The following is a 12,243-nucleotide window of genomic DNA, read 5'->3' as shown; positions in this document are numbered from 1 at the left end:
GACTTGTCTTAAAAGAAGAAAAGTGCCAGGAAGATACTTTTCAAAGTTACAGTGTGTGTTTTTGTTGTAACTGTTGGAGAGTAATAATAAATGAAGATGAAGCATAATGCTCGCCTCCTAGCCTTTAATAGAATTAACACTCCCTGCGAAATTAGCAGGGGTAACCTTTATTAATGGAGCAATTAGTAAAAGACAGCTGGATGAGTAAATATGTTGTCAACCCAGGATCATATTAAGTGCCAAGTGCATGTGTACTATAAAACATTAGATAATTAATAAATATGGCATTTGTTTTCATATTTTGCCTGTAGAGCAGGTGTGTCAGCAGTGCATAGCCTATTAACAGTACAAATATTGATCCACCACCCATTGATGGTAATTTGAGTACATTGTATCCAGTTGGGGGTTATTAGCCCCTATAGCTAATATAACAAAAACATCATATAAAATGAGGGAGTTGTGACAGTCATTTACATTGAGGGTGAGACTTCCTAGGAAAATATTAGCAACAGATAAAGGTTTAGTCATTTTGAAAATGGGTTTGAGATATTGCCATACCTGTACCCAAAATGCATTAACGTATACACACTCAAAGAAATGTGCTTAAATGAACTTGCTAATTTGCGCATAACATGATCAACATTTTTTTTTTTTAATTCAGTTTTTATTGGTTTTCAAGAAAAATAAATGCAAGTTTATGCATATAGTATACATTGGGCGCACGCCCATAACAACTTCAAAATATAACGGAGTCATAAGGCTTTAATGCTTTCAACCCCCCCCGTCCCCCCATTCTCGGAACTCAGTGACCACATTTTAAGAGTCTTCTCTTCGGGCAGCACCAGATGGGCCCGTGGCCAACTATATACAATAGCCTCCCATGATTCCCATGCAAAGGGGTCCACACAAAAAATAGTTTTGGGCCGGGTGGAGAAGCTCGGCTACCCTCAGGGCTTGTCCTCTGTTTTGGCAAATGCCTCCATGAATTGCAGCCAGTCTGTTTCGATCTGCGCACTTGAGCCTTGTATTGTGGCCATTAGTTTATTCATAAAGTAGATGTCCTTGGCCACTGCCACCCATTCCCTCTTTGTTGGAAGGGCTGGTCTTTTCCAGGTCCTGGCTCGAGCCGCTGTAGCTGCTAGCAATAGCGAGTGTGTCACATCTGGTAACTTTTCCCAGTGCTCATCTCTGTGTTGCAGGCCGAAAATCACCAGTATGGGGTCCAGCAAGTAGTCCCCCTTCCCCGCCTCCCTAATCCAACTAAGCACCTCTGACCAGTAGGTCTGGACCTTGTGGCACGTCCGCCACATGTGCCAGTAGTCGGCTTTCTCCCCGCATCCATGCCAACAAATTGGGGCTACGTCTGGGAACATCCTAGAAAGAGAGAACGGGTTGTACTGCCACCTGTGGAGGAGCTTGACATCGTGGGACTTGTATTGGCATGAAATCAACGTCTTGAAGGCCCTAGTACAGAGTTTCCCCCAGAGACCATCTCCGATGGTGCAGCCTAGGTCCCTTTCCCATTTTCTCCTGAGGTTCCTGGTGGTTCCCTCACGGGGGGTCAGAAGAGCAGTGTACAGGAGGGAGATGAGGCCCTTCATTTCCGTGTGGGAGGCCAATATTTTTTACACTGGGTTGAGTTTCCTCTGTATGCATTCCTTCAGTTTTGGGTTCATTAGGATTCCCTTAAGTCTGAGGTATAGGAGTGGCGAAAGTCTGCCGATACCTAAAGCCTCCTCTAGTTCCTGGATAGGTATGAAGGAGTCCACCCTCACCAGTTGGCCAACCCTAAAGAGCCCCGCTTCGAACCAGGACTGTTAATGCTCGTGTCCTGGGATCTCTTCCAGAACTGGTGTGGACCATATGTGACTGAGTGGGGAGGGCCATGTTGTGACTCTTTCCTTGTGTCCCTTCCCTGCTAGTGCCTTCCACATAGTTCCCATAATCGGGTGGTCCCTAATCCTTCTCGGGAGCTTTTTTAGTGGGACCCACAACCATTCACCTACGGTAACGGGGCTTACGAGGGAGTTCTCAATGTAGACCCACTGTTTGTTAGGGTCTTCTCTAAGGTGGGGGGCAAGAACTCTGAGTTGGGCGGCCCTATGATATGTATCGAGATCTGGGAGTGCAACACCTCCTCCTTCTTTGGGAAGGGTAAGGGTCTCATAACCTATTCTGGGTTTCTGGCCTTGCATATGAATGTCACTATGCGTCTCCTGGCTTCTCCGAGGTATGCCTCAGGGGCCTCCAGTGAAAGCATCTGGAAGAGGTAGAGCACTCTAGGGAGCAAGTTCATCTTTACAGCATTTATTCTACCCATCCATGAAATTTGCCCCTTCCCCCAACCCTCCATTTCCCTGAACAATTTCTCAAACAGTGGGGGATAGGTTGCCTGGCTCAGGTCTTCATTAGGTCTTACAATGTTGATCCCCAGGTATTTCATCCCACTCACGCAGACCTGGAGGCCCAGAGGGGGCAATTCAGCTATGTACCTATCGGCGTCTGAAGCAAATGGGAAGATCATCGACTTGCTTATATTAACCTTGAAGCCTGAGTAACGACCAAACTGGTCGATTATCTGAAGGGCCGCCGGGACTGAGCGCGTGGGTTCCCTCAGGTGTAGCAGGATGTCGTCTGCGTACAGGCCGAGTTTTAAGGTGCGGTCTCCCACCACTATGCCCCGCACCATGGGGGAACCCCTGAGGTACTCTGCAAGGATCTTCATGGTCATGGCGAAGAGAAGGGGGGAGAGGGGGCAACCCTGCCTCGTCCCTCTCTGGAGGCCAAAAGTACGTGACAGGCGACCATTGACTTTGACTGTGGCAGATGGTGACACATATAGGGCTTTGATGGCCTGTCTGATCCCTATTCCAAACCCCAACTTTTCTAGGACCCCATGTAGGAACTCCCAGTCGACCCGATCAAACGCCTTCTCGGCGTCGATGGACACTAAGACTGGGTTTTCACCCATCAGAGCTGCGATCCGCATGAGGTGTAGAGTTTTACGCAGGGTGTCGGTCCCCTGTCTCCCCTGTATAAACCCCACCTGATCCGAGTGGATTAGGTTCGGCATATGGCCGTCCAGTCTTGTTGCTATAATCCTCGTGAATAGCTTTGCGTCCACGTTGAGGAGGGAGATAGGTCTATAAGAGCGGCAGTCCGCCGGGTCCTTCCCTTCCTTCGGAATCACTGTGATCAGTGCTTTACCAAATGACGGGGGTGCCTTCCCTGTCTTCATTATGTTCGAGAATAGGCCTGCTAGGAAGCCCGCCAGTAGGGCCGAGAAGGTCTTTTAGAAGCCTGCGGTAAATCCATCCTCCCCCGGGGCCCTTCCCACCTTCAGGCCCGAAATGGCTTTCAGCACCTCCTCCTCTGTTATGGGGGCATCGAGGGCTGTGGACTCCAGCATTCCCAGGGTCGGGAGAGAGACCCCCTCGAGGTATACCTCCCGCGCCTCCCTCTTCACTTCTCCCTCCCATATAGGGTCTCATAGAAACTAGCGAATTTCTCTGCTATGCCTTCCGGGTCTGTACTCTCCTCCTCTGCATCGTTCCCAATTCGTTGGACCCACCTGTCCGCTCTCTGGCCTCGGAGTTTGGCCACCAGCATGGCGTCGGCCTTATCCCCTTTTTCGTAGTACCTCTGACGCAGGTGTTGGAGTCCGGCTACTAATTTGCCCAATTCTAGGTCCCTGAGTTCCTGTCTCTTCTCTCTCGCCAAGTCTAGGTCTCTCTCTTTCTCTACTTCCCCCTTCCCCTCAGATCTTTCTAGGGAGAGTATATCTGACCTTAACCTGTGAGCTAGGAGGGTCCTTACCCTTTTTTTGGAGGCACCTTCACTTATCAGTTTACCCCTCCAGGTTGCCTTCGCCGCCTCCCATACAGTTTCCTGAGCCACTTCGCCCGTGTCATTTAGCTCGCAAAAATTCTCTAATTGCTGATGACATTTCTTCTCTAAAGACGATGTCCCTGAATAGGAAGTCGTTGCACTTCCACAAGGATTCCCTGGCCCTTAAACCGGAGATGCTTAGGTCTGACCAGACCATATAGTGGTCCGACCAACTGACGGGACAAATATCACACGCGTCTATTCTACTCATGAATTGGTGACCTGTGAAGAGATAATCTATTCTTGTCCTAGTTCCGTGGGCTGCTGAATAGAATGTGTACCCCTTTGCCCTTGGGTGGCGTTCCCTCCAAATGTCCACCAGACCCTTTTCCCACATCAGGGCCCTGAGGCCCCATCCCTGACCTCCCCCCGCACTGCCTGGTCGAGTGACCCCCCCGCTACGGTCTAAATCCAGGTCAGCCCACATGTTGAGGTCTTCACCCAGTATCAGGAGACCTTCCGCCCTGGACATCACCTCTCCCATAACCTCTTGCATTAATTCCTTCTGACCTACGTTGGGGCAGTATATGGATACTAGGGAGACCCTGGAGTTGTGGAGATTACCGGACACTACCAGAACCCTCCCATTCTCCCTCTCCCAGTGAGAAACCTCAGTTAGTTTTTGGTGCCTGTAGAGCAGGATCCCGACCCCGGCTTTCTTGGTGGTGCTGGACGCCCAGAACACCTGGCCCACGTGCGACCCGGGGATGGCCCTCTCCTCACCCCTTACCCATCTGGTCTCCTGCACGAAGAGGAGATCTGCCCCTGCGTTCTTCATTTCTCGCCCCAGAAGGGAGCGCTTGGTTGGGGAGTTAAGTCCTTTGACGTTGAGTGAACCAAGTCTGATCGTCTCGACCCGGCCCTTTCTTTCACTGTCTGCCATTACCCCCATGCATGGTGTTCATTAGTTTCCTGATTCGGCGGGGGCTGCCCTGTCCCCCATTAAAGCTGGATCTGAGGAGAGCCCGAGAATTCCTTCTTCCCCCAACCCGTCCTCCCCCCTGCCCCCCTGTTTGTGACGCCTGCCAACAGGCAAGCCGCCAGGGCAAAAGCATGATTGTGCACTGCAGTTCACCTAGTCGAAAATCATGTCCCCAGACGGGGTTGTGTCGCTAGAGTCCTGATGTGTCCCAGCCACTCGTTCTCGTTCCGTCAGTCACCTCCCGCTTCCGGCGGAGGGGTGTTAGGTTTTTTAAATTTTCTCCTGCCCTTCGTTTTCTTCTTTGTCGACTAGGGGCCCACCGGTCCCCTGTCAGCTTCTTTTCTAGGCTGTGTTCCTGCTCCTTCTTGCTCCTCCGGAGGGTCTCCCTTGAGCACCTGTAGGACTTGTGTAGCCTCCTTACCGCTAATCACTCTGTAGTACACCCCTGCTCATTTGAATGATAGGGCGAACGGGAAAGACCATCTGTATCTCATGTCCTGGCTTGTTAGCCACTGTGTGAGTGGGCGGCATTCTCTCCTGCGGGTGAGCGTAAGAGCAGATATATCTTGGTATATCTTAATGGTGTCACCTTCAAAGACGAAGCTCCCCAGCCTTTTTGCCTCATCCAATACTTCCATTTTCTCCCTGTAGTGGAGAAACCTCATAACGTTGGACCTTGGGCCACCCCCGGCGCCTCCTCCACCTCGGTGCGCCCTTTCTAGCTGGACCTCTTTGCCCCAATCCAGTGCGAAGAGTTGATTAAACAGGCCCTGAACTTTTATCCCCACATCCGCAGGTGTCTCCCCTCTCTCCTGGGACACCCCCATAATGCGCAAGTTGTTTCGACGTTCCCTGTTCTCTAAATCGTCCATCTTGAGAATCATGTCCTCCTCTCTCATTTCCAGGTCTGTTAACCTGGCCTCATACTTCATATCTAGGAGGTCCGCCTGGAGATAATTGTTTTCCATCCCTTCCATTTTGTCTTCCAGGGTTTCCACTCTCCCCTTGAGGTCTACAATACAGGCTTGTATATCTGTGCGGATCGCCTTGATCTCTTGGAGGATATCTTTGAGGTCGTCCTTAGTGAGTGAGGTTGGGGGTGGGTCCCCTACGGCAGGCATAATGGCTCCGGAGGCCTCGTACTGGGGTGGGGGCCGATGGCAAAACTGCTGCAGGGAGCTAATCGCTCCGGGGAGTGGGGTCTGCTCCAGGATCAAGGCCAGACCGGGCACCCGGGAGGCGGTGTCTCTGTGCTGGTTCCCCCAGTATAGATCTAAAAGCTCAGATCGGGGCTTTAGGTGGTAATATCTCCGGGACATCAAGGGAATTTTGTGGTCAGGGCCGGGGCTTTCTTTTTGGGGGCCCTGGTGTGGTGCCTAAGCCTGGGCGTCCGGTATTATACTTCTCCCCTGCCGCCTCCACTTCCGTGCTCCCTCGCCTCGCAGTCTCCCCACTGGGCCCCACCGTCCGTGCGCCGGTGAAGCTGAGCGGTTGGGTTGTGGGCGGGAGGGGGGGCTCAAGCCACCACAATGACACCAACTCGCTTTCTCCCCTCCGGCTCCTCACCTTATATTGGCGTCGGGTCGGGCCCCTCTTTGGGGCTGGGGTCAGCTGGTGCGGGTCCCCTCACGTGCGCGGCCCTCCGGGGCCTGCTTTCTCTGGGTCCTCTGTGGTCCGGGCACCTGGGCGCTCACGCGGGGGACGGACGAGGAGCGCCTGGAACGGTGCGGGGCAGGCCCATCTTCTCTGGCCAGGGGGATCGCTGTGGGTCCGGGACGGCCTCGACTTTTCTCCTGCGTGCTGGATGTTGGCACCTGGTGTCTCCCTCCAGACAGCGGTAGTGGGGGTGCCTCCCCCAACACCTGGCTACCTTGCTATTTTGGTAGATGCGGGGGGTGGTGATTCCTGCCCCGCTGGCGGCTCCTGTGGACCTCCGGAGCATCCGCCCGGCAAGGGCGCGAAAGTGTCTCCCCAGCCTTGAAAGCTGGTCACGTTAGGCGGGCTGTGTCTCTCCCCCTCACAGTGGCTCTCCCCGGGGTTGCGCCGGGGGAGGCTGGCTTCTTGGGTTGCTGGACGGGTGGGGCTTGGTCAGAGGACTGGGGTCTCCTCCGGGGCCGCTTAGAAATCCCGGCCGGGGATCCTAAAAGCGCACTAGGCCCTGCGGTGCAGACGGAGCACGAGCTCACAGGTCCTTCATGCTCCGCGCCCCCTGGCGGTCTCCCCATGACCAACATTTTTAACTGGCAAACGGATCCGAGTGATCTAAATAAGAGCCTCTTCAAACAAATAGCCCTCCAATATAAAAAAAGCCATCTTAGCAGCAAAATCCAACTCCTTCAATGATAGGATCTCAAAGGCCAACTCCCAAGCTAAAGAACTATTCGCAATCTTTAATGAATTAGTCACTCCTCCGGCCACCGCTGACGAGATAACTAAAGACAAAGCCTGGTGTGCCAGCATTCAGTCCGCCATGCTCAACAAAATAAAACTCCTCCAGAACAAAATCCAAAACCACTGCAAAGCCCTTCCAAACCAAAAAACCAACCGCCCTACACAAGACAAGCGTAGTAATCTCAATCACGCTCAATTCTCCTTCAGAAATGTCACTGAACCTGAGGTGCTTAATCTCATCAAAAACCTCAAACCATCCCTCTGCAAAGCAGACATTTGCCCTCCTAAAATCATCAAGGAATGCGCCAATGACCTTGCACCCCTGATTACTGCCTTCATTAACGCATCTTTCCAAACAGGAACTGTCCCAAACAATCTCAAGGAAGCCTGGGTGCGGCCACTTTTAAAAAAGGCCACACTTGACCCAGCGCAAACCAACAACTACAGACCGATAACGACAGTCCTCTTCCTCCTAAAAATCCTGGACAAAGCAGCTCACATCCAGATCCAATCATACATAGAACATAACTCCATACTAGGCAAAAGACAATCTGGCTTCTGTGTCGGGCATGGAACAGAATACGCCTTATTAGACCTAAAAAATCAAATCTCACAGATCATGGACAAAGGCAAACCTGCCTTGCTCCTCCTCCTCGATCTATCAGCTGCTTTTGACCTGGTAGATCACCAAACACTCACCACCCACCTCACCCATGAAGCCCATTTCTCTAATCAAGCAGCATCATGGATCACTTCCTTCCTTGAAGGAAGAGCCATGAAGGTCTACTCCGACATAGCTAATTCTGATCCTACCACTATAAAGTGCGGTGTCCCCCAAGGATCTTGTACAGACCCCACCCTCTATAACCTCTTCACAAAACACCTCTTCGACCTACTTGACTCCATGGGTGTTGCATATACAAACTATGCAGACGACACTCAAGTACTTTTACCCCTATCTGGACTCTATCACCAAGACACCACGGCCCTTCACAACATCTATGCCACTATCCAAGCTTGGATGGCAATCAACGGCCTCTGTCTTAACGGGGAGAAGACTGAAATTCTCATCCTGGGCCAGACAAACACATTATCGAAACTAAGCCCCCAATACAACAACTTCAACATGGACAACTCAACCATCTCCGTATCATCCTCTGTCAAGACTCTAGGTGTTCACATTGATGCAAATCTATCGATGAACAAACAGGTCAGCGCCATAGCCTCTGCATCAGTGTTCAGCACCAAACTCATCAATGCCATTAAACCCTACTTATCCACCCCCAACCGCTTGGCCATAGCTAGAGCAACTATAGGAGCCAAACTCGATTATTGCAACGCCCTTCTAGCTGGCACCTCCGCCAAAAACATTCACAGACTGCAAACCACACAAAACAATGCCCTCAGAGCCGCCATGAGCATCCCTAGAAGAGACCATATATCCCATGCCAGATGTGAAGCACGGTGGCTCCAGGTCAAAGACCGTATTACTCTGAAAATCTGCACCATCACTCACAGGGGCATCAACAAAACCACTCCAGCATACCTATCTGAAGCAATATCAAGGACCACATCCACTCGCCCCACCAGAGCTCAGTACAACAACCAGCTACACATACCACGCATAAAGAGAGCCACAGTGGGAGGTCTAGGCTTCTCCTATATTGCACCGAAACTCTGGAACTCACTCCCTGCCACCCTTAGAGCTGAAACTTCCATCTCTGTCTTCCGCAACAACCTCAAGGCCACTCTCCTCAACTAGCAAGTGGAGGACTGCCTCCTCCACTTCTGCCATGTATATTGTAATATAACACAAATGTAATATAACTATATTGTAACCTGTATATATACTGCGAATTACTATGTAACTATATTGCAACCTGTATATATATTGCTAATGACCATGTAACTAAGTAACTAAGCTTTGTACTGTAACAAGTGCCACGATGTCCTCGGGCTGTTGTGCGCTATATAAATACGAATAAAACAAACAAACAAACATCATTTAATACATTTGTTTTGGACAGCAACAAAAGAGCGATATATGCTCTATGCATAAAGAAAGATATAGTTTGAGAAATATTATCAGAAGTTGAAAGGGATTTAACCTTTTCCCATATAGAGGCCCAGATATCAGCATCTATTCATGTACCGATATCAGTTTCAAATTGTTCTTCTGATGGCCATTTGACTCCCAAATTTCTGTTATTGAGCATTAGTCTGTAAAAGTTAGATATGATATGATGATATGATATGGCATTTATAACATGTCTATACACAAGTGTTTCAAGGCGCAACGAGGCAAGGGAGGGGGAACAGAGGGAAGACTAAGACAAGATCTTACTAGGCCAGGTGACATTGAGATCGCGCGAGTGCAGGGGTGGGGGGGAGGGTAAGTGCGGGAGATAAGGGGGTCAGTGCAATACATAGGATCAAGAGTAAAGAAGAAATAAAATAATAAAACAATAGGTAAAAGTGCTGCCAGCTAATTGCAAGTGCAAGAGTAAGTGCAGACATCAGGTGTCAAGAGCTGGTTGGGACAGTAGGGATACAGAAACAGCCAGGGGGCAGTGCAGGTGTGGCAGTCGCGGTGGAGGGGACGTGGGCCTGAGATCAGAGGGTAGCCAGGTGAGCAGTGCAGTTTCAGTCAGGGCTTCAGCAGGGGGGAGGAGGAGAGAAAGCAGAAGCAAAGAGGAAGGTCTTGAGGTGCTTCCGGGACTGGAGATGGTTCTCCTCAAGTTTCAGGGAGGCAGGGAGGCTGTTGCAGACGGAGGCCCCAGCCGAAGAAAGAGATCTACCACCAGCTCGTTGCTTGGAGAAGCGAATGACCCTCAGGAACTTTGAGGCTGATGAGCGAAGAGCTCGAGAAGGAAGATATTTAGGAAGAGAGAGTTGGAGGTATTGTGGCCCCAGGCCCCAGAAGGCCTTGTGGACAATGCAAAGGGTTTTGAAATTAATCCTCGCAGCCACCGGGAGCCAGTGCAGAGATTTCACTCCTGGAGAGATACAATCCCTGGGCTTGAGGCCAAGGACAAGTCTCGCAGTCCTGTTCTGGATGAGTTGCAGAGGGCGGAGAGTAGAAGCAGGCAGATTTAGAAAGAGGCTGCTTCAGCAGTCCAAACTAGAGAGAACCCGAGCTCTGGAGAGAGTGAGCTCCAGGGGGACGGAGAGGAACGGAAGAATATCTCTGAGGAGGTGCAGCTGGTAGTGTACGTCTTAGAGATGTCAGAGATGTGAGGAGAGAAGGAGAGAGTGGAGTTGAAGATGACCCAGAGGTTTTTAACCTCACAGGTGGGCGAAGGAAGAGGGCCAAGAGAGGCCGGCCAGAGAGCGACAGGAAAGGAGGGAGCAGGTGTGCCAATGAGGAGAATCTCAGTCTTACTGGCATTAAGGCAGAGATCTTTGGTGGCCACAACTCCTGGATAGTGGACAGACAGTCCGAGATAAGAGAAGGAGAAGAGGTGGCGGAATGGAGCCTGAAAATGAGCTGAGTGTCATCTGCATAGCACTGAAAGTTGGGTCAGAGAGCGGCAATGCGGTGGCCAAGAAGTGCCAGGTATTGGTTGAACAGCCAGGGAGAGAGGTTAGACCCCCGGGCAACACCACAGGTAGAGATTGAGATAGAGAAGAGGAAGGACCCAAGTTGGACCTGGGAGGGTCGATCAGAGAGGAAAGAGGTCAGCCAAGTCAGGGCCTGATCGGTGATACCCAGGTCATCATGGAGACCGTTGAGAAGGATGGCATGGTTGACTGTGTCAAAGGCAGAAGAGAGATCAAGTAAGATGAGGACACAGGGTGCATTGGAGACAAGGTTGGAGAGCAGGTCTTCATGGATGTTCAGGAAAGCGGTTTCCATGCTTCTGGCAGCTCTGAAGCCAGACTGATGGCCATGGAGACAACCAACCAATTCAGTATGAAGATAAAGCTGGGAGATGGCCAGCTTTTCCAGGAGTTTGCCTAGGAAAGGAGTGATGGAGATTGGGTGGTAGTTAGCAGGGCAGGAGGGGTCGGCTGAGGGTTTCTTAAGAAGAGGGTGCACAAGGGAGTGCTTCAGGGGGGAAGGGAAGAGTTCAGTGCCAAAGGCGTGGTTGCAGAAGTGAGCCAAAACAGGAGCCAGGATGTCAATGTGGTCCTTGATGGTTTTAGAGGAACAGGGGCGAACCTCTTTTGACAAGACTTTCATAGATCGGACTTGTCTAGAAACCTTGTCTGGGGAGAACAGGGGAAAGGCACAGAAGGAGGGAGGACAGTGGGCCACAGAAGGGTCAGAGGAAGCGAGGGGAGTAGAGGGAGGAGGAGGAGAGGAAGAGAGAGAGGACAGGATGTCCTGAGTTTTAGAGATGAAATGGGAAGCCAGGGCTGTGTAGAGGGCATGGGAAGGGACAGGAGAGGTAGAGACTGTAGCACGATTGGCCAACTCCTTGCAGATTTTAAAGAGTTTGTCCGAGTTGTTGGATGCTGCAAAGACACAGGCTTGGATGAGGGCTCTCTTCTTGGTGCGGACAGAGAGACGGTATTGCCTTTGGAGCAAGCGGCAGGTCAGTTTGTCAGAGGATGTACAGGAAGCACGCCATTTCCTATCAGCCACCCTGCTCTTGTGTTTAAGGGTGATGAGGTCTGAGTCGTACCAGGATTTGTACTTAGCTTTGAGCTTCAAGTGGATCCTCATGACAGGGGCAAGAACATCATGAGTATCAGATATAGCACAGTGGAGCATAGAAAGGGCTGTGTCAGGGTGTGAGTCAGCCGCAGGGGGCGGGGAGTGAGAAAGTGGCAGCAAAAGCCTCAACTGACACAAGCTTCATGGGTCGGATTACCCGAGAAGGTAGGTGGCAGTGCTGGAGTTGGCTTGGCCTGGGGGGTGGAGAGAGTGAGCTGGAAGAAAAGGAGAAAGTGATCACTCCAGGAGAAAGGGGTGGTGAGAGGGATAGAAAGGGGAAGGTCTGTAGAGATCAGAACATCCAGAGTGTGCCCTGCAGAGTGAGTCATGTAAGAGGGGAGGATAGAGAGTGAGAGAGCATTGCAGAGGTCACGAAAGAGTC

This window comes from Ambystoma mexicanum, chromosome 12 (assembly GCF_040938575.1).
Source record: "Ambystoma mexicanum isolate Mex_15411 chromosome 12, UKY_AmexF1_1, whole genome shotgun sequence".
In the NCBI taxonomy this organism is placed as follows: Eukaryota; Metazoa; Chordata; class Amphibia; order Caudata; family Ambystomatidae; genus Ambystoma; species Ambystoma mexicanum.
This window is presented reverse-complemented; position numbering follows the sequence as displayed.